The sequence below is a fragment of the Phyllostomus discolor genome, chromosome 7, assembly GCF_004126475.2.
Source record: "Phyllostomus discolor isolate MPI-MPIP mPhyDis1 chromosome 7, mPhyDis1.pri.v3, whole genome shotgun sequence".
NCBI classification, from domain to species: Eukaryota; Metazoa; Chordata; class Mammalia; order Chiroptera; family Phyllostomidae; genus Phyllostomus; species Phyllostomus discolor.
Window position 1 is genome coordinate 118696710 of NC_040909.2, and position 27091 is coordinate 118723800.

Consider the following 27091-nt stretch of genomic DNA (forward strand, 5'->3'; position numbering starts at 1 on the left):
CCTTTCTAAATTTGTAATATGTTGGTAACTATTAAGAAAATACAGATTTATTCTTAAAAATACACATTTGACACTTAAAGATTGTTTGTTAAAATTATTTGTTAAATAGGTGCGTATATCACATAGTAACTTCTCTAAGGAAATTTTTAATAATTAGGGCATTTGGAAATGTATTCAGAGCTCCTTGAGTTGTCACAATAACATCACTGTCATTTAGCATCAGGAGCCCAGGGTGCCAGATATCCTGAAACATGCAAGAGAGTCCCGCACAGTGAAGTGCCCTGTTACCAATGCCAATAACACCCTCAGTGAGAAATATGGGATGGCAAATAAATCAATAGCATTGTATTGTAAGTACCATGATCAGGGTGTCACATAATTTCGTCCTGATCATGGATAGGATAGAAGTTCAGGGAAAAGAAGGGAAATTATGAAGCTAGAGAGAACAGGGAAGGCATCATGGAAGAGGTGGCATTTGAGAAGGCTCTAGGAAAATGGGACAATTTGGAAAGTAAAAGCCAGGAGGGACAGCACTCCACATGGAAAGGCCGTGGATGGGATGGGAAGGGTATAGGTCCGAAGACGGGACAACAAGCACATAGGGAGTGATTTTTAATGGGATGAGTGACTTGGCTGACCAAAACGAATGATGTATTTGGGTGAGTAGTGAAGACTAGGATTGGATGATAGGGGTGTGTGTGTGTGTGTGTGTGTGTGAGAGAGAGAGAGAGAGAGAGAGTGGGGGGGAGGGGAGATAAGTCTTTGGAGAACCCCAAGTATCAGGCAGAGGAAGGAGCTTGAACTTAGTACAGAGGCGACAAGGAATGAGAGCAGTGAGCAGGAAGCAGCGATGAAGGAAGTGGTGCTGGGGCTGATGACCCTGACGGCTGTGGACAGGGCTGATTTGGGGGCGAGGCACTGGTGGCAGAAAGACCGCTCTGGAAATTGCTTGTAGTGACTCAGGAGTGAGGCTGTAAGCCTCCCCATCAGGAAAAGGTAAAGTGTGAACTGCAGAGATGTTTCAAAGAAAGAAAGGGTGAGGGGTGAGCATGTTAGACACAAAAGTCACAGTGTGGACGACTCAGTGTGGCACCAGGGCTCTGAGCTGGGACAACGGCGGTGTCCCTGATAAATGGGAGCAAGCGCAGTGAGATTGGGTCCAAAATCAATGGCCCCTGCTGACCTGGCTTCTTCCTCTTCTGAATAGTTCTTTCCTTACATCTTTGAAACTTTACACCTCCACCTGCTATAACCTAAGGGCTTTTATTTTAATAGTTCCTCTGCATTTTTCTCTTTCAAGCAAGTTTAATTCATGTTTTAATAAATATTCCATCTAAGTCAGGTCTTTCTAACCAAGTTATTGAAGTCAAATGTACATAGCCTAAAAAACTACATTTAGAAAGGAAATAAAATAGCATTTATCTGTAAGAGACAGACATGATCTTTTGGCTTGCTGTTACTTTATATTGTTTATGCAGAAAACCCAGGCCAGAATCTTTTTTTCCCTATTATCCAGAGACTTAATTATATTTTAAAAAACTAAATAAATATTTGGTAAATCAATGACACAAGCTACTCAAACGAATGCATAGACAAAAGAAGTATTTGGCCGACTAAATTTTTGACTTTACAACTGGTTGGTTTGATAGTGAAGGAACACGGTTTAAATAATCAATTTGTCCCATTTCAGCTGTAGCTGCACAAGGCAGAAATATTTTCTCAGTCCAGTTGATTCAGGTGTTCAGCACTGTGTAGAAAAACTCTCTCTCTCATTGATTGTCTATTTCAAAGGGTATTGATCGGATCTTTGGCATTTTGATTGCAACAAAAACATGTGCCACCAGAGGACTACAGCAGGGATAGACACGCTTCATAGAATACTCGCTGTCTGCAGAACGCAGGGGTCGGCAGAACCCTTTACTCACCATGCTGCCACTTGTATTTTCAGCTGATTCACGCTCATGCAGTTTTCTGTCAGTGGGACTGGCAGGGCAACTCGAACATAGTCCAGAGAGAAGCTTCCAGACTTTACGGCCGAATTTTCATTATGAGTTGCATGTGTCTAAACAAGCCTTTAAAATACCAGACAGTCTTGGTTTCCATAAATTTCTTAAAAAGGTTTCCACCTCTACTGGAAGAATGTTGGTAGCCCAAGAAACAAAAGCAGGGTTTTTTTTTTCTCAAGCAATACTTGCCTTTTGTTGTTGTTGCCATTGTTACCGTGATAGCAGTACAAAAGTAACCATGCATTTTATGAAACACACAGAAAACTAGAAATAAGAAAAAGGCATCTTTTATGCCACTTCTTAGAATCACAATTTATTAGCATTTAGTTATATTCTTTTTCTAATGTTTTTACTGGATCTTTTTATACAATTATAATATATACATATTATGAACTAATGGTCTCAAAGAAAACAGCACAGAAAAGAGAAAATGGGTAAGACTGAGCTAGTTTCTCTCAATCTCAATTTTCTTATCAATAAAATGGGAATAACAATTACTCATAGAGTTGCTGTTCAAATTAAATGAGATGCATCGGACAAAACTCACGTTTGCTCTCTTCCCACCCGTCCCATCAGCTACCTTCCCTCACACCTGTCCTTGGCGATCTCCGTCTCCTAGGCAGCCTCCCCTCTGTCTCTTAAACGATTTCCTGTGGCATGATGTGCTCATGGAAAATGAAGAAAGGGCTTTAATGTGTCTTCTCCCTTCTCCCCCTGCCTCCCTCCAACCCCCACCTCAATTGCCATTTACTTTTTCAAGAAGAAATCTTAAACCAAAAAAGACCCTTTAAGACGTGGGGAAGGAGATGTAACGGTAGAACGTCAGGCAGTAGGGCTGATATTCCGGAGCACAGAGTCCCTTAAGTTACATAAGTAGCTTAATTTCCTTACAAGGCAAATTAATGACACAAAACTCTTCAACATTACGTCTAAATTTGAGGTTTCTCAAACTCATTGGGACTGTTTTTATAGTGTTTTCACAGGCCCATCTTTTATTTGTAATTGTTTTATTTGTTCCACTTGTCTGGGTTCAACTATATCCTTAACAGTTTAAAGATCTCTATGTTGGAAAAAAAGTGCTATTTTTGTCATGCAGCACACAGAAATCTAAGTGTGCCATCTTATTCCTCTTATTAAAAAATAGCCTTATATTTTCGCATTCACACTGTGTATATCCCATAAGTGAAAATCCCCTGCAGTTAGCTGCTTTGTATGCTATGGTTAGATGAACACACATTCTTTGTTCTCAATTTTATACTTGTAGCTATGAGCCATAATTTCATCAACAAAGAAAAATTAATTTCTCTAAATGCCTGTAAGAAGGGAAAACTTGAACTCCTTCAGAATTCTCAATTTGGCCACACATACAAAAAAAAAAAAAGGCCACCATAAAATCAGCTAAGCTTGAAAATAACAAACTAATTTATACTTTTTTACGTAGCCTCTTGTGAATTCTTCCTACTGCAAACAGATATCCCAAGTTCCAAACAGATGAAGGTACAGGTGTATCTATATCTCATAGATAGTGAAGTCTCCCTTATTTTTTTTTTTAATTAGTTAGAGGAAGAGTGAATGGTATAAAGTTAGATCTTGGCCAACATTAGGTCAAATTTTGCAGTGGGTCATTTTATATTCACTGCCATCCTCCATTAAATGAAACTGCCTACGAAACACCTAGCGCTGGCAGAGGTGTTGAGGCCGTAGGGTTACATAAAGACAAGCTTTTCAGCTTCAAGGAGCTCAGTGCTGGCCATGTACACAAGTAATTCTGAATGGGCCAATACTACAATAGAGGGCACACACCTTATTGCTTTCTCCTTATTCAGCAATAAGGAAAAAGAGAGAAAAGGAAGGGGGACAGCTCAATTCAAAAATGAATCGTCTAGGGGGGAAGTCAAAACCAGGTTGTAGCCCCGCTGCGCCTAACTCCTGTCTGCCCTTCCAGCCCTGCCCTTTGCCACGCAGCCTGCTTTCCCCCGTCCCCACTGGCATAGCTACCACCTCTCAGTCTCCACAGACAGCTCCAGCAAAGACAAATCTTGGCCCGTAGGATCAGGTTTTTGGACCTCATGCATGTACATCCAATCTAATCTGTCTAAAAGTAAACCCTTTATTTCCTCTGATAAACCTTTGCCTTCTCTTGTTCCCACTTTAGGTTCCCAAGCCAGAAAGCTAGGAGGCCCTACAAGTGTGTTTTGGTCCCACACACCTGCCAATCCCAGCAATAGCCAAGGCCCGGCACTCGCAGCTCCTAACTCTCAACTCTGACCGCCCCCCATCCCTCTACATTGTCCTAGTTCACTATTTGTCTCCTGCTTAGTTCAACACACACCTCGCCAGCCTTTCTGATCCCATTCTACTCATCCCACCCCCCAATCATTCTGCACACTGCTCACTAACAGATCTGACACAGAGATAGCTTATCAAAATGATTTGCATAGCTCCTTGAGGCCTAGAGTTTAAATAGGTCAGCAAAACAAATAAGATCCTGGCTCCTCCCCATGTTCTCAGCATCATCTCTTCTGGCTCTCCTAACTTAACTTTCTGCCAGTGATACCAGATTATTTGTAGTTTTTTGAACTTTCTATGTTCTCTCACTGGAGTGCCCTTCATCTGGCAAACTCCCAGTAATCTTTCAAATCTAAGAGCAATTGATGCCCCCCATGTACCTCATCAAGCCTGCTCTGAATTTCTGCAGCAAATTTATATACCTGAATGCCTAACTGTAACTATGTATGTTAGGAGTTCTATGTATGCTTTCACAGTACTTTGCATATACTTCTGGTGTAGTTATTCTTATGTATCATAATTGTTAGCCTGTCAGTCTTTCCACTGTCACTAACATCCGTAGGAGCAGGGTCTTCCATCACCAGTGCCTTCAGCCCAGAGTTTGACATACAGTAGGCTCCCAGAAGTTTATATATGTTGTCGTATGTTACAGCCAAAGAATATAGGCTTCACAAGTACAGGTTATTAGCATCTCTTCCCAACTCCCTGTTCAGTGACAACAAACTGAGTGGTTAAAATGGGTCATGGTTAGAGTACTCACATTGCAGAAATCAACAACTATCACAACTCAGGGCCCCTCCCCTCTTTTGTGGTGAGGCAATTGTTAAATATTTATCAGTATACTTGTGTGTGCACATATATGTCATATATAACTTTATATATAATAAACGAATGTGAAATATCACTTACGTGCATGCTTTGGGGCTCAGTCAATTCCAGCACTTTATTTTGTTCTCCCCCAAATTGTTAACTTATGCTTTGTCCTTCTCCGATTTTAACTAAAATTTCCCTGTCTTATTGAATTCCAAAAGAGTCAAACTAGCTGCCTGCTAGTATGATGGTGAGTTTGTTAGTAACTAAGGCTTTTTAGGAAGATTTCTCTCTTCCCAGCAGGTCAGGATGACTTAGAAAATGGCAGACTCAAATAATAATTTACATTTTGTATAAATTCCTGTTGGTTTTCCAATGAGCCTTTCAAACACCCTCCAGGATGAGGGAGCTCCACTGGACAGAATGGGCAAAGGTGCTGAGGGCTGGCAACTGTGGGAAGGGAAACAGTGTGGGCAGAGGTATAAAGATGAGAATGAATTTGTCTGAGAGCTCCTCTGTGACCAATTTTCCTAAAACAATTTGCGCATATCACCTTTTCAAAAAGACATACCCCCAATCTCCTCTGACTTGCTTTCAAAGCCTATTAAAATCTGACCTTTTCATCATTTTTCTGGCTTTGTTCATCCATTATTTCTTTAATTCAACACACAATTATTGGGTACCAATTTCATACCAGGCATTGCTCTAGAGAACCACTGATAGCCACAATCTTATGGAACTGCAGTAAAATATGAAAGATCATTATTCAAAAATAGTTGGAAAACATAAGTTCAGGCTGTACAGTGTACAAACTGAGTGGTACAGGCGAGGCAAAAAGAAGGGATAAACACTATGCTTAAGGCTGGAGAGAAAGCCCCCGACAAACTGAGAGTCACTTGTGCTTTCATGTAGTGGGTAGGCATTCACCAGGCCAATGTGAAAAACAAGACCATCAGAAGTAGTCATTTATGTGAGCAAGCTGAGCCCAGGGCAAGACCTGGAAGGCCCTGGGTGTTATCCAAAGACATCTGAACTTAGTTCTAAAGCACTGGGGAACCACTGAAGGCCTCTAATAAGGATAGTGACCAATGGGACTTGACTTTTGGGAACTTTTCTCATAAAATTGTCAACCCAGAACCAGGCAAAGAGAAATAAGGCTTTTGCAATCCAAGCCACAAGCAAAGAAATCTTGAGTTAGGAGGTAACAGTAGGGAAGCCTAGGAACAGTGTATATCAGTCAAATCGGTGGTGTTTCACTATTAATTTAGCAGATGAACGAGAGAAGTTTCTAAGGAGCGTCCCAGATTTTTAGCTGGGATGACTGGACAGGCAGGCAGTGGTGTTATTAAGCATGACACAGAAAACAAGAGGAAGAGAAGTCTTACCTATATTTATTACTTCCCCACAGGTTCAGGTGCATCTCACCAGATGTTCCTAAATACCAAGCTCATTTATATTTTCAGCCTGGCTCATGTAATTGTTTCCCACTTATAAATACCTCTCTACTCCAGGCATTTCCACACCTATGGGCAAAGCTCAAGATCCAAGTTCAGGCTGCAGTTAGGTCAAGAGATCCCGTATGCTGGATGTATATTGGAAGGCAGACAGGTATGAGCTCTACAGTCAGAAAACCCTAAGTTCAAGCCCTAGTTCTTCTACTTCTACTCTCTTTAGCTTTGGATAAGCTATTTTGCTTCTTGGTACTTCAGTTTGTTCATATGTAAAGTAATTATAACCGTTTACAGGGTTACTGTAAGGAGATACATGCCTAGTACATAATAAGCACTCAATACTCCTTATCTACTATATCTAAATTATTATATTTCAAATAGTATTTGCTCCCTCCATATTTATGAAATAGCAAAAATACAGACTGGTAATTCTTTCCTGAAGACAAAGTTTAGAGGTTATAATCAAAGTAGATCTTCTAGGCTCATCTAATAACATATTTATAAGGTCAAATTAGGAAATACTTCTTGAGCATCTACTATATGCCCAGGGTGAAATATAATAAGTACAATTACACACATAACAAAAGCTAGGCATTTTTGACTTTTTATTATGTATTCTGTACTGTTCAAGTGTTTTACATGAACTAACTCAATAAATGTTCACAACAAACATGGAAAGTAAGCACTAATTATAGAAAAGGATTTGGAGGCATAGAGATGCTAAGTGACCTTCTCTGGGTCACACTGCTAGTCATGGCAAAGCCAGGATTTGAACCTAGCACTCCTGCTTCTGAGCATCTATTCATATCAATCATAGGGCAAGAGAAAAATCAAATAGAGGTGAGATTGCTGGAGGTTAGAGTAAGTCTCTTGAAGCTGATAGAATGAAAGGGTCTAGAGGTTTGAGGAAGATTAAAGAAAATAAGAAAAGAAAGTTTGTTCCAGATAAAATAGAAAGGAAGGAAGAATGTTTCAGTGTTATCAACAGGACAAAAAAAAATCCCAGGATTTAAAAGAGCATGTGCTGTCTGAGGAATAGTGATGAGACTAGCCAGATGTGGGCCAAAGGTTCATTTTAGGGAGACATGGGAAGCAAATTTGGAGGGCATGCAGGCTGGGGCTGCGTCATTTGGGCCAGGAAACCAAGCACAGGATCCACACCTGTCTCCTCATCCTGCTATTGAGCAACACCAGGGAAACACACACTTGAAATGCAGCATGTACTTGAGCTTTAGAGTTTCCATTCCACTGGGCCTGCAGTGACATCTGTCTATCCATTTACAGGATCATAATGTGTTCCCTCTTCATGACTTAAATGTCTATTTCAAAACTTCTTACTCTCCTCAAGTCGTTATACCTGGATTTTTTTTTCCTCTGAAGTCCTCCCACATCCAACTTCTTTCAATTGCCATTTCCTCAGTTCCAGTCTCACAATTTCCTCTCGGCACTGTAGATGAGGAGTCTGGTCTCTGCCTTGACAAACTGTTGCAAAGGTTCCCTAACCAATCTCTGTCTCTTAATTGTCCTCTTATTTTTTTTTAAGATTTTATTTATTTATTTTTAGAGAGGGAAAGGAGGGAGAAAGAGAGAGAGAGAAACATCAATGAGTGGTTGCTGGGAGCCATGGCCTGCAACCCAGGCATGTGCCCTGACTGGGAATCGAACCTGCGATACTTTGGTTTGCAGCCCGCACTCAATCCACTGAGCTATGCCAGCCAGGTTAATTGCCCTCTTCTAAATCTAGGACCCTGTGGGTCTCTCCAGTGAACTGTCCTGTGGGGCTGGGAGTTTCTCCCGCCGCCGCCTCAACCCCCACAGGTGTTTTCAGTCAGAGGTTTTGAGGCTTTATTTCCTCATGCTGGAGCTCTGGGTTGCAGGGTCTCTCTCGCTCCCCAGTTGTTCCTCCTGTTTATCTGCACGTGAATGTGAGGCCGCCCTCTCTGCCAGCCACCGCCCACCCCTGTCCTCCAGCCGCAGCCTTGCTGTGAGTCCTATTCACTCGTCTACCCGTCTCCACCCCTCCTACCAGTCTGGGTGAATATTTTTTCTTTAACTCCTTGGTTGTCGGACTTCCATGCAGTTCAATTTTCTAGCAGTGCTGGTTGTTTTTTGTTTTTAAACTTGTTGTTATCCTTCTTTTGGTTGTATGAGGTTGTATGTCTACCCATGCCTCCATCTTGGCTGGAAGTCTCTATTTCTTATGGTTTAAACCCAATGTCATTATCATGCACACTGGGGCATGTATGTTCAGCTCTCTGCTTACTTTCCTATACCTATCTTTTCTTTGTCCTCAACATGCCTTTCAACATGCAGTTTCCTAAACTGGCCACACTCTACCATGCCACTAAGTCAGTAGGCACACTCCCCCAGCCACCAGCATCTGTAGGCCTCATTTGACCTCCTCTAATGCGCCCTCTCTAGATGGCCCCTCAAAGCAGGCTTTCCTGACTTCTACTGGCAGCATTTGGTGTTTCTGCCTCCTCTTTGTGGCACTTTGTTCTTGCATCTGTATAACACACTATACTGCTATAGTAATTTGTCCAAATATCTCTCCCACCAAATTGTGCACCCACAGTGGCTGAACATCATCCCATTCATATCTGTGTCCACAGAGTCATGGTGCCCAGTGACAAACTGATAAATGACAAAACTAGTAGAGACTGGATATAAAGAATAAGATAGATGACAGAATCAAATATGACTCAAAAGATTGTTTCAGGAGACTAGAAATGGAATTGTTAAAAGAAATGTTGAGGGAGAAATGTTAAAATTTTCAGGTTAAGCCCTGACTGGTGTGGCTCAGTTGACTGAAACTTTGTCCCATAACTGATAGGTTGCTCATCCCATTCCTAGTCAAGGCACAAGCCTAGGCTGTGAGTTCAGTCTCCAGTCCACGCATTCACAATCCCCCATCCAGACATGTACAGGAGGCAATCAAACAATGCTTCTCTCTCTCGCTTAGATGTTTCCCTCTCTCCCTTCCTCTCTCTCCACAAAAGCAATAAAAATATTCTCTGGCGAGGATATTAAAAAAAGTTTTTAATCTATGGGCGAAGATGAGGATATGGAAATTTTAGGTTGTAAGTGAGTGGTCAAGATCAGATATATGGATTTGGAAATCAATAGAATAATAAGAAAAGGGCATGACTCAGACTGAATTTTAAAAGGAGGAGGATAGACTGACAAAAACTGAGTTCTGGGGGAAGTTATACATTCAGGAGACTAGAAGAGAAATGAAGTCTTAGCTAGAGGTAAAAAGACCTATTTTTGCCTCTTGGAACATGGCCAGAGGACCAAAGACGGGATTGCATAGGATGCTCCAAGTTGGGAGGAAAGCAAAGAAAGAAGAACCCAAGGAGAGAGGGAAGGGTTAGTTAAAAGAGCAAGTGGATTGAATGTATTCCTTGATAAATGTATTCATCCATTATTCAACAAATGCATTTTGTGTTAAATTTTAAACAGTGAGTTAATCTACAAATATAGAATGTGCAAATGGTAAAAAAATGTTTACATGCAAGTCATTAAAATTGTTCTTTTCAAAGTGAAAAACAAAGAATAAATGGATTCTCTACAGCTGAGAAGTCGTGGCTTTGCCACTAAAACACAGCTCTTCAGAGATTCATGAGAGGCACATGGGAGGAACTGGAATCAACTAAAAATTAAATTAGCTCAGAAAATTAAATAGGGCTAAATACGTGTGCATATGAAATAGGATGAATAATGTAAAAACACCTGACAATCATATTTAGTCGAAATAAAAATAGATAACATCATTCTGGAAAAGAAAATGCTGCAACCTTTCCTAAACAACAGTGGTGACTTTTGGCTATATCTCTCGGAGAGATTGCCCCAACATAATTATATAGTTGCTGCAAGTAAGTGAGACATCCTATGCTTCTCCATTCTGTGCTTCTGTTGTTTGAGTTTTATGGGGATTTATGATTATGGAAGAATGCAGCATATTTTCTGCAGGCAGCCGTTCTTCACTTAGAAAATAACGAAGTGACTCAGAGAGACATGGCACCATTGTGAGAGCTGGAAAGGGCAGAAACAGGGTAAATGCAGAGCACCCCGTGAAATTTTAAAGGTCATTTGTAAAGCCAAGTACCTGAAGCCTCCACCACCATGCAGACTGACACCCTGCCACGTTTCTTCTCATGGGGGTTCGGCTCTGTGACTGTTTCTATTTAGCACACATTTGGAAGATTTTGCATATAGAAAATTGGGTGGGGGTAATAGGAGAAAAGTGTGCACTGAGCTATTTTCTACTCTACCAGGAAAGAGAGAATTCAGGGTAAATTTACAGGAGAAACATTTAACAGAAATTATCAAATGCTAGGATGGACCTCCAGGCATGTCTTTATGAATCAATTAGACTCCTCTGTGAATATGTTAACATCAATCAAGTCAAAACTTTTGTGTAAATGAATTGCAGGGCACAGAGGCACTGCTAGCCTACAACTAAAGGTGGTCTTGTCATTATATGAAATAGGCAATGGTGGAAGCAAGGACAGATTTGCACCTATTCATTTATGATTCTAATGAAACCTTACAATAGATGAGACCCTGTGTTAGGCACTAGGATACAAAACAGACACCTGTTCACAAAGAGTTCACGGTCTAAGAGAAAAAAAGAAAAGTAAACTGATAATTAAAGCCATAGAAGAATAAGTGTTACTGTAGAAACAGGCATGGATTAGTGTTACCTGACCTGGGTGGCTTGTGAAGAGGTGAGCATAAAAAAAAGCTTTTTGGAAAAGGAAACTCCTAGGCTGGGCCTAGCAAATTAACAGTAGTTTCATAGGTGGAGATGGGGAGGAAGATAGTTATGCAGGGGGAACTATAGAGGTAAAGGCCAGGGGCCCCAAAAGGACGTAGAGAACCTCAAGTAGCTCACTGGTGCTGGGCAACAAAAGATGAGAATAATGACACAAGCAGGGATCAGGAGATAGAGCCTTTATATAAGACATTGAGGGATTTGGACAACATTCTCAAAGCTATAAGAAGTTGCTGGAAGATGACAAGGCAAAGCATATTATAATCAGATTAATGCTTGAGGAAGATTACTGTCTTCAGTGTAGGCAAGGATTAGACCAGAGTCAAGGTCATTAATGAGGAGAGTGCTACAACCATATGGGCAAGATAATGATTCTGCGAAGGCCTCATATGATCAGGCAAATGGCAGTAAGAATAAAGAGAAATAGATACATTGGGAATAGAATCAATAGACTTCAGGTGAGTAGAGGTGAAGAAAGGGGAAGGGAAAGGATTCAAAAGTACTCACTTAAACCAGTGAGAAAGAATGCAGAGAGACAGTTGAGAACCTGTATTCTAGAATCTCACTCCATGGGGTCAGAGCCAGGGTTGGCCACTGACTAAGTGCTGTGAGCATTAATTTGACTCAGTTTGCACATCTGTTGTTAAGGATGTTAGTACTAATGTCTATCTCTAATGGCAGTTACATATTATTAGGATTTGGTGCAAAAATCCACATGAAGGCCTGTGCAGGGCGCCTGGTACATGAAAATAATAAATGGTAACTACTGTTATTATTAATTATGTAGGATAACTTGCCTAAATGAGGACAATTAGTGGGAGAACATGTTTCAGAGCAGCGAGCATATTTCGTTCTGTTTTGCCCACGCTGCGTGTGAAGCGTCTATAGACTGACTACCAGGGTATGGTTAGAAATACCGTAGGTATCAGAGATTGGAATCAGAGCTCAGAAGAATCATTTGGCCTGGAGATGTGCACAGATAGTTTGTTGAAGACTCTGAAGTGGATATGGTTACTGGGGGAAATTTTGTGGAATAGGAAAAGAAATCTTGGAGTAGCTAAAATTCCAACAAGATAGAATGAAGAGCCATAAGATAAACAGAAGGAATCACCTGAGAGGTAGGAGGAAAAACAGGAGAAAGTAGAGTAACAAAAGCCAAAGAAGGAGACTCAAAGAATGGTCAACAGAAAGAGTAAAGACAAGAATTGGGAGAGCACCCAAATCAGGCATTGGTAACTTTGGTGAGTGCAGTTTCCGTAAGGGGTTAGGAGGAATAAATTAGACTTCATGGAGTTGGCAAATGAATTGGTGGGGTGGGGTTGGGGGGACCTGAGAACTGTACAGAGAGTAAGAGTAGCCAGTTGCTTTAACAAACTTGACTATGGCAGAGAGAGAGAGAGAGAGAGAGAGGGCACAGTAATGACAGAGAGAAATAAATAAGTCAGGGTATTTTAATTTGTTTTATTTACTTCTTAAGACAGAAGAAACCAGAGCCTGTTTCAGTCCTGATCGAAAAGAGCTAGTCAAGTAGGAGGAATTATTTGTAGATATACAAGCAAGATTTAATTTCGATAGAGCTCGGTGCCTGAGGGGGCCAGAAGGAATGGCATAAAGACTGTAGGCAAAGAGAATTACCTTGGAGATAAAAGGGACATTTTTCTTTCCTGACAGCAAGGATTGTGTCTAATTCACTGAGCCGTTTGCACCTCCCAGCACAGTGTCTGGCACCTAGAAATATCCAGTTAATGCCAAACAAACAAATGGCTAACCAAGTGAATTAAAGAAGGCACGAGTAAGAGGCCAGGAAAGGATATAAGGATGAGTATGGTTGCAGATCAGTTTTAGGTGATAGGGCAGGAGGTGGTGATTTCTCACAAGCTGGTCTCTGCTTTCTCAGAGAGTGAAGAGGCAATGGCAGAGGGAGGGGACATGAAGAGAGACATGGCCACTCATGGTGAGAAATGAGAGGGGTAGATGACAGGCAGAATGATAACAGGATTAAGTCCCATTCGTGTTTAGAAAAACTGACCTGGTGCAGTAGCAAATAACAGGTGCTCTGAATTCCTTAGAGACATCTAAGCACTTGGCAGTGAGCCTGTCCTGGGACCCATTCCCAGTTAACATCTCAAGAAAATTAGTAAAAATCCATTCTTTTTTTTTCTTTTAGATAATCAGAGGCACTGATCCTAAAGGTCTTTATGCTTGGTGTCTTACTTAGATGAGCCATTTCATTGTCTTCAGTTCGTTCCCTTTACTGCTGTGGCAAGGGAGATACCCACTACCTACCTGTACAGTTTCACATGTAGCACTTCACCCCCTCCACTGAGGCAAGGATCTCGTGATAAGGGCTGGGCTGGATCGGAGTTGATGAATTGCCGCAGGGCAGGGATTTCTACAGTCACAAAAACCTCCCATCCGAAGCCCTGCCTCCAAACATGTAGAAGCCATGTGCCTCAGTAAACCCCTTGCTCCAAAATATTGCGAGCAGAAACAACTCGTGGATGATGATTCTGTCCTCCCCATCCCGAGCCAGGTGTCTCCTTTATCGGCATCTCCAGCTGGTCTAGCTGGTGTTCCCAGCCTGTTTTGTCTTCCCCCAAACATCCTGGCTCTTTCCAATTTATCTTTGAAAGATTCTGGAAACATACACGAAAGCAATTAGCCTTGTGATAATAGCAACCCGCTCCATTTCACACACAGTTCTTGACTTTGTTACTGACTTTTGCTCCAAGAAAGATGATATCAGAAGGTGTGAATAATAAACAAGAATCGACACGATCAAGAGTGCTTAACTCTTGTCGGGTTTTGTGCCTCCCAAGACCCTTGAGACACTGAAGGTAAAAGCCAGAGAGGCTCCTCAGGACAACACTGCCTATAAATTTGCACCACTCTTCAGCATCGTGAAGGATGTTTGTTTGTCACTCAGGAGAGCTCTCCCAACTCGAGAAGTCTGTGCCCCGCCACTCGAAGTCCAACGCAGACCCCACGTTCAGAAAGGCAGAACACAGCTGCTACTGACCGTGGCTTTTAAGATAATCAACAACAGCTTCTGTTTCGGGCTTCTCCCTAACTCCACCCCTTTCCTCAGAATGATTAGGCAAAAGGGTTATTAAATCACATCAGGATTATTGTCCCCACTCTAAATATGTTTGGAAACAGACAATTATTTGTGCATATACTGCAAGTAGAAAAACCATCTTATTTTTTTTTTAAATCATGAAGACTGCGGCAGTGAAAGGAAACTCGTGTTCCTATTACGCCCAGTTAGTCAAAAGACAGAAATTTCTGGGCTGTGACAGCATGAATTATCTTCTCAAATAATCTTTAATGGTCATTAAGAAGCTCTTAGTAGCACTGAAGGAAGGTACATTAATTTTTACAAACTGATACCTAAATGCAAGCCTACTTTCAGACAATGCTGCTATCTTTTAAAGAATCATAGAGTAAATTAAGAGTAAAACTATTAAAATTAGATTTCTATTTATTTGGTAAGGTCACCTTTCTGCTTCAGCTAAACCAATCCAATAGGATCCCAATATTCAAAAGAGAGCCATGTTATTTAGAATATAAAGTGTTCTTTCAAAAACACCAATAATTTATCATAAAAACAATTTGGAGTACGGTGATTAGCAAATGTAAAATTCACAAAGTCATTTTCCCCCAAAGAGACATAGAAATGTCTGCATTCAGAAGTAAAATATCTTGGTACACTGTTAAAGCATTGCTCTGGGAAATACTCTGCACCAGAGCCTCTGTAATGAGCAGTGATTTCTTTCTATGCTAACCAGCCAATATTTCAGACATATGCCATTTTACAGTCATCATAAAGTTTTGAACATATTACCTCTTAGTAATGAATTGTAAATTTATCAACATTTACTTCACTCCAGAACCTTGGGGAGCGGGACAGTTTACCTTCAGTAGCAGAAGCACATTCCGGAACAAATGCTAAAGGGGAGGGGGAAATTCCAAGAGATTCTTACAACCATCTTCAAAGCCTCCCTTACCATTTCAAGAGTCACTGTTTAAGTATTCTAGCTTAGATTCTTCCGTTAATATCACGCACCAGGCTACTTGTCTGGGCTTCCTCTCACCTGGAAGGGAACCTGGAAAATTGTCCCACTTGCATCGGTGTCTGTGGTTTATTCACCTTTCTGATAGGTAATATTTTGGAGCTCTTGCTATGGACCAGGCATGGGGCTCAGGGATTATCACACACCATCTCCTTTGCATGGATAATGTAGGTATAATTCTTCAACCCCATTTTAAAGGTGAGGAGTCTGAGATCTCGCCACATAAGTTCAAGGTCACCCAATCACAAATGGAAGAACAGAGTCTAATCCTAGCATCTAATCCAAAGCTTCTGATGGCAACATTACACTCCACCTCTTCACACATGTCACCATGTACTAGAATCTCAGAGGTGAGTTGCACAGTGAACCATATCTGCTTAAGAAAAAGGGAACTTTCTTTTTATATATGACAATGTGATGGATTCATTCATTCCACAAAATATGTTGAACAGCTGCTTAAAATTTCTGAGCACTGTTTTAGACCCTGGGAACACAGTAATGAACAAATAATATAAATAACCCTGTCCCATCAAGCTTACATTCTGGGGGGTGGGGGTGGAATCAGGAAATAAAAACACATTGTATATGAATAAATATGCATATTTTCATCAAATTATGACATGTCATATTGCTGAGAAAATTAAGCAGATAAGGAGGATATGGAATGCTGACATTGAAGGGGTGTAATTTTAAATAGGGTTGTCAGAAATATAAAAAAATAGCCATTTTCACAATGAAGTATTATTTTGATTCTATATACAAGGCACAAGCAAATGTTATTTATAAATCAATGACTGAAACAACAGAGTTTTTCCTATTAATGCAATGTTAAAACACCAGGCTGGCCTACGCAAGCCATTGGCTTTTATGCATAGGAAGTATGTATACCATTATTGGTACTATTCAATTACATTTCATAAGCTTTTATAACACCTATTCTAAAAGAAAATGATTCGATGTTCGAATTCAGAACAAAACATTTCCCAGTGGTGGAAATGGGACCTCTGGGTAGGTCAGAGACTGAGAGAGGTTGGTGATGAACATTGCTTTGCCCAAATACAGTGTAGGCTCGCTTCACTTTTGTGAGAGAATGTATAACAACTCTGGTAGTCTCACTTGGGGAATAAGAAACAGTTGCCCTTTTGGGGGAGGACTGACCAGAGACTTCTGTCTTTTTGGTGGCAGCCAGAGTGGTTACACTACAGATTGAAGCAAACTGTCTGGATCAAATTCCAGCTTTACCACTTGCAAGTGGTATATGCATTCCCTCATTTGTAAAATGGAGGTAATGATAGTACCTTCCTCACGACGCTGCTGTTGTGGGCCATGCAGCCTCTGCCCCAGCTGCTCAGCTCTGCCATGGCAACGTGAAAGCCTCCGTAGACAGTCCATAAATGAATGGGCCTGGTCCACAAAAGCTAATGTATTTACTCTCTGAGTCCTTCATGGTAAAAGTTTGCTGACCCCTGAATGATTTCAAAACATTTAAAATTTTGTTTGTGAAAATATTGTATACTTAGTACAGACATAGGTACAAAGAAATAAAGGATAAATACATATCGAATAAATATGTTTGAATTCCACAAAATTACCCAAAACAGGAAAGTTCAAGCTTATCACAGGCAGCCTAAATTAGCAGCTAGTGAATTCCCTGACTTCTCTCGATGCTGTGTCTCCTAGAGGAAGTGCTTTGCCCATTATATGAAAGAATCCTTGATTTTAATGGCTCTCGAAATACAAATCATCTAGAAAGAAAGCTTTTCTACAACTTTGTAAGTGACAGAGAAGGCACAGATGATTAAATATGAAAGGACACAGATAAGACAAAACAAGAATACCTGCCATAATGAAATTTGTCTTATGGTGGCAAATCCTACCATACTTCGGTATATATTAACATAGAATTAATCAATATCCAGTAATGGGAAATGAACTCAGCATAAATCATATTGAGTTAGCATCTCCTTAGCTCTTTATGTTTCCTAGGCTCTTCATAACAATAAATCCAACAGCTCTTTATTTCTAGAGTAACACAGTAAATAATGGAACAATAGGAGAACAAAGTTCCCCAGAACATTTTCTTTGCCAGAATTCCAGTCTGATCCATCATGCGTCTTTTTGAGACTGAATCTTTACACATTGATTTTAATTTCTAACTTGAAGAATTTTTAATGCTTAACCTGGTTTTTAGTGGCTAGAGAAAAACATAGGCAATATAATTACTTATGCTATCAAGATCTTACATATCAGAAAAGAAATAAGACCCAAAATAAAAATGATATTTGTATTAGGGCTTGAAAGGACCAAATGACAACACAGTGAATTAATCCTTCCTTCCTTCCTTCCTTCTTTTTCTGAATCTCTATTGCACCCACCAGGTACCAGACCCGCATGTTGCTCCTTGCAGGTAGGGTAGGGCAGGGATCCCCAGAGATCCTTTATTCTAGGGAAGAAAGAGAGACAATAAACAGGTAAACAAATGAAAGAACAATCCTTTTAGAATGTTACACTTAGTACAGATAAAATAGACAGGGAGCTATGAGAGAAAGTATTTCACTTGGGGAGTGGTTAGTTCCCACCACTCTTTCCCACCACTCTCTCTAACTACTCTTTACCTATTTTATAAGGAAAGATTAAGTAATTCAATAATGTCTCCACTGCTGTGTTTAAGATCTTTTAAGTGCAGCTTTGCACAGTGGTAGTATCGTAGCCAATGAGGTTTATCCAAGGTGCGATTATTGCTAATTGAAGATCTATTAAGTGCTGAATACAGTATTGCTGCTATCATCATCATCATCATCATCATCATCATCAAAAGCTCCTTTCTCATTTGGTTAAATCCTCCACATTTTCCCAGAGATGGGGTGTCTCAGCACTCTAAATGTAAAGTTAGACATTGTTTATTGAGTACCATACTCTATGCTGGTGCCTTGCATAAACCACCTCATTTATTCTTATACTTACTTCTATTTTACAGATGAATATACTGAGACTTAAAATGGTGAGATAGCTTGTTCAGTGACATACAGCTAGTAAGAGGCAGAGCTAGAATTAGAATCCAGCTATGTCCAGCTCCAGAATCTATTCCCTTTACCACGATACTAAAACTACAAAGAGTCTTGAACAATAGAATCAAAAAGAGACCCGGATGACTTAATAATCTCTGGTGAAAGCTTGGGCCTCATAACACAGGACCAGTGTGTCATGGTTTGTATCATACACCTTATAGAGTCCAATGGGTCTCTACTCAAACACGTAGAAAACAGATAAATGCAAAGAATCCTCATTCAATCCATTGGGTGAACACAGACTGATAAAGCTAGAACTCCTTTCCAGTGATGCAGATTTTAAGACCAGCTAAGAAATACAATAGAACTTTATGTTAGAAAGGTATAATATATGTCACAAAGTATTTTCACATCCTCCTTGCAATTAATCCTCAAACATATGTTTTCATTCATTAACTGTAGACACCAAGCCAAGAAAGCTCCGAGTAGTGATGAGCACTAAAGCTGAGATTTCAGACCAAATCTTCTGATTTTGAGTCTCATGTTTAGCACATTGGAAAGCTAAAATCTGAAAATGCTGAATTTATGGTTTTCTAAAGAAAAGAAATCAATCACCACCATTTTGGACTTCTCTGTGATCTTCTTTCATGACAGCTAGAAAGTTAGCTCTTTGATGCCAGCTGGGCACAAGTGTGGATGGTGCAGATAGTCTCCCCTGGGAGAAACTCGGGTGAAGAAGGAGTTGGCTGTCCCCCAGGCATGCTCAAGCTCCATGGAACTTTGGCCAAGACTATCGGAAGCAAAACAACTAAATGCCCACTAAAAATCTGGCAGCCCTGAGAGCTTTACTTCTCCTTACAGATCACCTCCCTCCCCATTCATCATTCACATTTTACATTTTAAAATATTCTCATTGATTTTCTATCCCCTGTTGCATGAGCGGCTGAGTGATTGCTTCCCTGTATCACAGTCTACAATGTCACCCTTCCGGGGCTGTGTGTCCAGAGAAGCTCAGGGGAGAGATGGGATTGGGAAATATGTCCCTCAGAAAGGATCAGTCCCTTCATAGAAGTATTACAGGTAGCAATGAGGCTCCCACCTCAGAGCCAGCCACAGTGCTTCATTCAGAATTTCCAAGGGCTGCTTCCAGTGAGAAAAATGACCAGGAAAAGTAAGCATACCCCAGAGAACAAATGTAAGCAAGTGTTTCAAGCGGAAGAATCAAGGCAAGCTTTTCCACATGTTTAGCCATTGGCCAATAACTTAAGAAAAGGCTAACCAGTACATGCTACCCATGGCAGGTGAACTATAGCACCGTTCCAGCATGGCCTATGGAAGAATGCAGAATGGCATTTTATTTTCTAAACTGAGATGTGATTACAATTTTGAATCCTCATTCTGCCAGCTGAGCTTTTCCCTTCCCAGCGTGTTTCCAACTATCTGCCTCCTGTGAACAAGAGCACATCCGAGCAGCAGGAGGGGAGTCAGCCTTTCGTCAGGCATGAACACCAGACTGTAATCAATACTGACACCTCCATACTTGCATTAGTTGCTAGTGTAGCGGAAAGTTGTGCCTCTAATCTTCAAGTCTAGTTGTGAATGTTACTTAGCATGCAGCTGCTTTCCATTCTGAGCAGAAGAACCTTGAAATCAGAAACATTAAAAAAATCATGTTGCATCAGGACTTCATATCACTGTATGAGTAGAAATATCTTTGTTAGGTGTTGAGGCAACAATGCTTGGATAGAAATAAAAATTAGGTTTCCCCTCTCCCTACTTCATTCCTACCGATTCCAACCATTAACTTCAGACAATTATTTTTTACCCCAAATTCAAGGCATTTCAGTAAATAAGAGACTCTGGAGTCAAATATACATGTTCTTAAAGTGTGCCTTTTATTCATTAGCATGTGGCATTGTTTTGGCATTGGTATTATTCACTGTAAAATGCAAGACGCTTAAGAAGAACGTGCCAAGCACAGTGCCTGGCACATACTGGGCGTTTCAACGTCTCAATGCTCTCCTTCTCTTTCATCTGCTAGTTCCTATTGTTAGATTGCAATGCCTCCTATTTTCACCTCTTCTTCCTCATTCTAGATTGAAGCATGTTAAGAAATACTGCACTGTTCCCATGTAACACAGACCCCTGGAGATTCTCAGAAAGTGAGGCTCACGAGCCCTTGGGGTCTCTCTCTCAAGTGAGTCCTGAACCACTAAGCATCACTTTTTTCTACTCATCATGTGCTGTGCTAACTTGGCTCTTTAAAAAAAGTACAGGCTTTAAAGGCTCATCCCACATCAGAGACTTGAACGCAGAGCTCTGTCCACTTTCCTGAAGAAATGCCCTCACACTTAGAATTCGGTGATGTTAGTCATTTTACTGAGAACTGGAGGTGTCATGAAGGAAGGGTCGTGTCATGTTCTGCACAGAAGGGCGCCCTCCTGTGCCTCTGGCTCCCATCGTGCCCTCAGGTCTTACCCACAGGAGTGACAACATGGGACCCTACCAGCACAGGCAGCCCCGCTGGGAGAGAGTCTAGTGTCCTGGGGACACTTGTCCCCACAAGTGTCTCACACAGGAAGCAGCTCTGCTTGGCAAGTCTGCCTTCCTCAGCACCCTTAGGTTTGTAGAGAAAACTTTTTTTTCAAGTTCACTGCATACACCACACTTATAAATTTGCACTTAAAAAATCTCATATCGCCATTTTTTTCTTAATAACCCACTTCTTCCTCAAGCATCACCGGATACAACCAAAGTTTCTCTCTTGTGAATCTCTGGTAATATTTTCATGGACATTTTAATCAGAGCAGAGCCCAGAAAATCCTCCATAATTCTTGCCAGAATGGCTATTCTGAAAGGAACATTTAAATATTGTACTTGACAGATAGAGTTAAAAACCCATGCATTAGCCTCTCTGGGTGGCTCCTTGTCAAGAAATCTATAAGTAATCCACAATGCAGGGTGTGACAGGCCATGATCACTCCACCATGAATCATCACTCCAACTTCATTCACTTATATTATACTTTACCTGACTTTGAATTGATTCCAAGTCCTTTTCCAGCCCTATCAGTCAATTTTTAAGCCCCACCAATGATTTCACTCCATGGCATGAAGCACCCCACATTAATTATAACAGCCATTTAAAAACTGATGTATGTCCAGACACTAAGACAAAACAAAGCAGAGAATGCTACCAGAGGAAAATCTGAGAGGCCTCAGTCATTGTAGAAGCTAGGCTAAATTCCGATTTCGATAATTGTCTCTGGAAGTTTACCTTTCAATGGGGTCACTTAATGCAACAAAATGCAAAGGGTCACCACTCACGTTGCTGAAGGCCATGTGAGAGCACAACACGCCCAGGAACAGGAGGCTTCGTGACTATGCAACAATACAGGGGAAGATGAACAGACTCCAAATGCAGAGCGCACTGTTGCTCATACAGAGTGGCATCAGAATATTAAAACTAACTGTTTTGTGTTCAGTGGCCAAGAGAATGTTTCCAGATGGAAGTATGCACATGAAAAAATGGGACTATTCCAGCCAGAGTACAAGAACTAGAACATTTTGCTAATTTAAAGAGCCCTTAACCCACATACATGCTCCTGCAATTATATTTTATAGTTGTGGAAAATAAATATTTACTCAACAACAATTCAGCTGTGTGAATTGAGCACTTACGCTGTGGCAGGCATATGTACTAAGGACTTCTACCAATCCTCTACACAGCAGATATCCAATAAAATTTTGTTGTTTTACTCTGTTTGTGAAGCCAAAAATAGACCTTTGGCATTATAGAATGTGCGATCCAAAATTAATAAAGAGCCTAGTCATAATTCACAAGACACCCTTTGATGGTCTTGAAGATTATTGTCGATAAAATTGATGAATAGTCTTCAAAGACCAGTTTACTGGTGTGGTGGTCACCTCTTGTTGCATAGCTTTGCCTTTTTAGTACTAAGAAAACTTTTGCACTAATATTGTCCTAAAATTTAGATATTCTGTTACTGAATGATAGGCAAGTGTTTGAAGGAGGCCCTGCTACCTTTTATTAAATAACTTTTGTCTGACCATTCCTTTCAAAATTTATATTGATTGTTTAAATTGACAGTACTCCTTAAAAAGATTTAATTCTTTGTTCTCTTTCTAAAAGTGATACCCTTATGCATTTCTGTAACTCCATTTCCTCAACAATATTTCAGTTGTAGTGAACTTTAAAAGAGAAAGTAGGAGTAGGTCGGGGAGCCAGGGGCCTGGGGCTAAAGTGCACCATGTTCTTAGTTAGCTGTAGGGAATGAAAGTGAATTCCGTACTTTCTTCAGCACTTCAGGAAACTGTATTGCCTCTGTGATGCTGTTATTAGGATGGTTCTTAATAGTCCCTGTGATTAAGAGAGGAATATCTTCCTATGGTTTATCAGCACATCTGGGGACACATACGACACACTGGGTACTACTTCCTTTTCCCTGGCTTTATAATGCCCAAGTAACAAATCTTAATTATGTGAAAGTGGTCATAATTCTGTCTGAATATTGTGTAATCATTAGTAACAGATCAGTTAGATTTCCTAAGAATGTAAGAACTGGAGAGACTTTACAGAGCAATCCAGATTGTACATTTACTAATTCTGGAAAGTGAGGTCCAGGCAGAAGACCATGTGACCTGCCCAGCTTCCTCAGGGCCAGAGACGGGTTGTGAGCCCGAGAAGCTGGAAGCGAACTGTGGCTCTTCCCTCTGTGTCCACTCCACTTAGTCGCTCCCTGACATACAGAAGGACCAAGCCACAGCTTTTATCTCCTAAGGAAGAAGGTCTAGATGATAATAGCAAGACCTATGCTCATGCACAAAATCTTTTTTCTGCATAGGGTTAAAAAAATAAGATTTTTTTTCTGACTCAGTACAAGAATTCCAACTAAATCTCCCAGAGAACTTAATATAAATTAACTCCCTATGACTCCTAGTCAGACTAATGAACTAATCTCTGATAATTAATGAAAATGCCCACAAACTCCATATAACATGATCCTTGTAAATGACAGGCTATTAACAGGGCTTTGACCCCACAAAGTAGAAGTTTCCACTTTATTACCATATTTTTGGACTATAAGATGCACTGGACCATAAGACACACCTAGGTTTTCGAGGAGGAAAATAGGAAAACAAATTTTGAAGCAAAAAATGTGGTGAAATATTTAGTAACATAAATAACATAGGCCTCCCCCTCCCAACAGCAAGCCAGGTAAGCTACATTCAAACTATAAGACATACCCCCATTTTCCTCCTGAATTTGGGGGGAGTGCGTCTTATGGTCCAATAAATATGGTACTTTTTCATTTTCTTGGTTGTCTTTTCCCTAGGAAATAGCTTGTTGTGAAGGATTCCTATCTGCTTGATTGTGACAGCTTTCTTCTCCCCAGTCAGTACTTTCTGAATGTAGAACTTCAGTTTGGGGAGGGGAAACATGGTTCCAGGCTGCCAATGTTTCTTGCCAACAATGCTGCCCTTCCAAATATTTCAAAAACATTATTTACAATGATTAGAAGACTTCGATTCACTAGATATATTAATTTTGGTAATGATCTAGAAAGAAACCTAGACTTGGAGTCAAAAGACCTTACTTAACTCAATAACTAGCTTTGCTATTTAATGAGTTGTATGACCTTTTATCTCTGCTTTTCCAATCTCAGTTTCCATTTCCTTATCAATGAAAGGGGAATAATAACACCTTTCCTACAGGCCTCAAAGGAATAAGAGCACAAACTGTTTCAAGGATGATGAAAGAAAGCACTTTGTTAATTTCAAGAAATTAAACAATTAACTGCTCCCAGGACTCCATTCAAGATTCAGGGTATTGACAAGAAAAGTGCCATTTTCTTCTGTGTTACCTCGATCTCTTAGATCAAGTGTGGCTAGGAAAAAAGGGCAGATGTCAAAAAGTGACTTTGCACATAGGCTTGAGAAGAGACCAGCCACTTGTGCACTGGGCACTCTTCCTCACTCAAGAACCCAGGTAGTTCCACCAATCATCGCCTTTCTCTCTCTCCTGGGTCATAAGTTTTCCCCTCTCTATCCAAGGTACCGTAATATTGTCCACAGTAAAAAAAGTAGATTGACTATTTCCTATGGCATGCCCTCTATTTCTCTACTTCCTTTCCAGCAAAACTCTCAAAATATATGTTTATAATCACTTTCCACTTCTCTCTGATCTTCTCTTGGGCCCATTCCAAAATAGGCTTGTCAATTTATCAAATGAAAGTTTTTATTAGTATAAATACATAATAATTTTCTCCACAAATACCCATTTCCTTTTACTCATGCTTTCTGTCTTGTACTTTTTCTCCAAATTTCAAAAGCAGCCTAAGAATTCATCTCAACGGTTTTGGTTTTGTCTTTACTCTGTATCTTTTTTCAGTCCCAATATATCTGTAAAATCAGTAATACTTTTTACTTAGGTATTTAGTAATAATTATCTGTCAGAATTGCTTCAAAGATTAAATGTTTAATATTTTTGAATACTTTATAATTTAAAAAGCAATATACAACCCAGCAATTCTACTCCTGGGTCTACCCAAGGAAAATAAAAAGCATCCATGTAAAAATCTGTACACAAACCTTGACAGCAGTGTTATTCATTATAAGCAAAAACTGGAAACCAACCAACTGAACAGAAAAATAAAACATGGCATATATTGAATACATAAGACAATTACTCAACACGGAAGGAATGAAGCACTGATCCATGTCACCGCATGGATGAAGCTTAAGAGCATTATGCTAAATGACTGAAGCCGGTCACACACAGAAGACTGCTGGCTCCATTCATGTAAGATACTCGGAACAGGAAAAAGTACAGTAGTGGTTGCCTGAGGCTGGCAAAAACTTGAGGGAGGTAAAGAGTAACTGCTAATGGGTATGGGGCTTCCATTCGGGGTGAAGAGAAAGTTCTACAATTAGATCGTGGTGAGGGTTGTACAACTCTGTGAATACGCTACCAACTCTTAAATTGGACACTTTAAGTGGGTGAACTGAATGACATGTAAACTATAGCTGACCAAAGCAACATACAAGGTGAACATCACCCGTCACCAGTCAAGCTGACAGCGTGCACCCTTGGTCGGCTGTGATGAGAAAGGCACTTCACCTCTGTGGCTTTCCTCCCCAAAACTCGTAACTTTATTCTTAACTATAAAAAAAATTAGTCACACTCAAAATGAGGACTATTCTACAAAATACCTAGCCAATGTACTTCAATGCTAGCAAGGCCAACAAAAATAAGGAAAGTTAAAAAAAAGTTATAATCCAAAGGAAACTAAGGAAACATGATGACAAAATATAATGTGGTGTCCAGGATGGCAACCTGGAGCAGAAAAGGACACTAGGGAAAAACTAGTGAAATCCAAATAAGGTAGGGAGCTAACTCCATATAAAAGTTATCAGTGTTGCTCACTGATTGTGACGAATGCACCATACAATGCAAGGTGTCAATTATAGGGGGCCTTTGGGGTAGGGCATGAGGAAACTCTATACTGCCTTGGTAACTTTTCTATAAGTTTGTAAAAGCAATGTGCAAAGGCTAGTTAATAGTTTCAGAACTTGCAGTAAAAGTCATGGTGCTAGTACAAGTGACAGTAGTGATGCAAAATTTCTTGGCAGGACAGAGTGGAGAACCCAGTCAGCCGCTGGTCCCCACATGCAGCACAGCTACACAGAGCTGAGCTTGCGCCCATTCAGGGAACCGTGATCTCAGCTCTCACAATCAGATCGAAATTTATCCAGTTCGCATTTAAAATAGAAAGAAAAAAATCTCTAAATAGGTCGTTATCTAGAGTTGATAAAGGTGATAAAGATAACAAAAGGATGGAAGAAGAACTGAATCCAAACTCTTATGAGACCTATATGCTGCTATTCCACACAACTAAATACAATGAACAGTTTTCAATATATACGTGTGTGTATGTATATATATGTGTATATGTGTATATATATGTGTGTGTGTGTGTACATATATATTGATTTAAAAATTTCAACCTGATCCTCACAAAGAAAGATAACCCTTCAGCATGGTAGCCGAGGGCAGAAGCTTGTCCAGCTCCTGGACCATCCCGTTCCTGCTCTGTTTTTCCCCTTAACCATCTCTGCTGGCAATCTCTCTCTTTAAACACTACATTTTAGCCGGCTGACTTTTCAACTTCTTGTCTGGCCTTCAATACACTCTACAAAAATGGCTCCTTCCTGGCGGACAAGGGGCTCCAAGGAGCTGACGTTTTCAGCAGACAGTCTGCCCTGCAGCTCTGTCTGCTCTGGTAGGTGCGCTGCTCCCTGTGTCCTGGCAATGGAAAGCCAACCATCCTATAGAGCAGGGGTGTCCAGCATTTCAGCATCTCTGGGCCACACTGGAAGAACAAGAGTTGTCTTGAGCCACCTATTAAATACACAAACACTAATGAAAACTAGTGAGCAAAAAAAAAGTTTTAAGTAAATTTACAATTTGTGTTGGGCCACATTCACAGCCATCTTGGGCCACATGTGGCTCATGGACCATGTTTTGGACACTCCTGCTACAGAGTGTGACTTCACCTCATCATATAAAAATGATGGCTTTTGTCCTGGTGAGGTGGCACAGTTGGCTGGAGCATTGGAGCATCATCTCATGCACCAAAGGTTGCAGGTTCAATTCC

The 27091-nt window shown here is 40.5% G+C and overlaps 1 protein-coding gene and 1 pseudogene across 1 annotated transcript in view; both read left to right on the top strand.

The window, feature by feature from the left end:
- The window catches only part of TRHR (thyrotropin releasing hormone receptor), a 42459-nt gene that overhangs the window by 3633 nt on the left and 11735 nt on the right, over positions 1–27091 (top strand). The window lies entirely within an intron of this gene.
- Positions 18091–18178, top strand: LOC114514927 (annotated as a pseudogene).